This window comes from Musa acuminata, unplaced genomic scaffold (genome assembly GCF_036884655.1).
Source record: "Musa acuminata AAA Group cultivar baxijiao unplaced genomic scaffold, Cavendish_Baxijiao_AAA HiC_scaffold_1118, whole genome shotgun sequence".
Classification (NCBI taxonomy): domain Eukaryota; kingdom Viridiplantae; phylum Streptophyta; class Magnoliopsida; order Zingiberales; family Musaceae; genus Musa; species Musa acuminata.
In genome coordinates, this window is record NW_027021331.1 from 113,366 (window position 1) to 114,792 (window position 1,427).

General features: G+C 46.6%; 1 long non-coding RNA gene across 1 annotated transcript; it reads right to left on the reverse strand.

Moving 5' to 3' along the window:
* Positions 1-440: 440 nt before the first annotated feature.
* Positions 441-1,095, reverse strand: LOC135666664 (uncharacterized). The gene is made up of 2 exons (XR_010509826.1): positions 595-1,095; positions 441-507 (listed from the first exon to the last, which is right to left on the reverse strand). It is a non-coding gene; the product is annotated as an uncharacterized LOC135666664 (long non-coding RNA).
* Positions 1,096-1,427: the final 332 nt, after the last annotated feature.

Below are 1,427 nucleotides of genomic sequence, written 5' to 3' on the forward strand. Positions count from 1 at the left end.
AAAAAAGTGTCTTATCCTCGGTTTCCGAGGTACTGATGGTACCACCGCCTACAGACTAACACTGGATAGTACCACCCCCCAATCTGGTGGTACTATCGCCTGACAGACTAACACTGGGTGGTACCACCACCTAGTTTGGCGATACTACCGCTTGACAGAGTCTCGGAAACTAGGCTCTAGCGGTACCATCGCCTAGTTTGGGTGATACCATTGCCCAAACCACTTGGGAGGTTGAGCCTCAAGCGGTTCCACCGCCTAACGTGGCTCCAGGTCATTGTTTGGGCCATCGGTTCGGCCCAAACCAAATGATTATAAAGCTAGAGGAAGGAACCCAAGACTCGGGGAAACGGACGAAGAAGGAAACCAATTCAGGAGAAACCAGATAATTTAACCCTCCTAAAGAAATCCAAGAACCAACGATCTAGCACATACAGAGCACATCAAGAATCAAACCCATAAAGCCTCGATTCAACACAAACCTTTCAAGAATTGCAGAAACGCGTAGTCCTGCAACAAGTTTAGGAAATAAATTCTACGTATTCATATTATTTGATCGTCTGTCTTAGTAAGAGACATTATCAAGAACTTGCCGACCTTGGAAACGATCTCGAATTCGAAGCTGGAAACGTGGAATGGGAGGAGGCGGGCGAGAAGGCCACGGGCGGCGGCCACCTGGACGGCGGGCGGTAAGCGCTCCCGTTCTTGGACGTGGAGGACTCGATATAGGTGGGATGACTCCAGCGGAGAAGAGCCGGCCGCCCATGGGAGGAGGAAAACGAGAAAGAGAAGAGAGAGGAAGAGAGCGCAGAGGGGACGGACTCGGGGTAGCGGGCGAGGAGAAGCCATGGGAATGGCCGGCCGGTCGGAGCATTTTTAAGTGGGTGAGTGGGGAAGGGGTGTGTCACCTGTGTCCCGTCCCAGTCACCACGCACGAAAGAATGCGCTACCAGAAAGGTCCTCATAACTCTCTTTGTTGGACCCACACAAAAACAACCAATCGGAAGTTGCCTTTTGGTATCCCGGGCTCACACTGGATACGGATGTAGGATGAGGCGGTGCTTACATAAGCCAGGAGAAGAGAACAGCGCAGGCCGGCAAGGGTTTTCGGGATTTTTGTATCATCCTCTACATTTAAGTATAATTTAATATCCATAATTCTTATTTATTCTTGTTAACATAAACGTCAGAAAATGAGATTTGATCTATCAAGACTTTATCCAATCTATCCATATACTGATCTATCAAGACTTTATCCAATCTAATCAATACATTTCAAAAATTACACTAATATCCATCATGTTAGCCCAAATTGTTTCCTATATTGGATGAAACCCTAAAATTATAGAATTCACTCATCCACCTGTTCGGAGGGACGGTAAACATATACATTATATTAAAATTTTATAGGAGCAAATATTTCATTACGA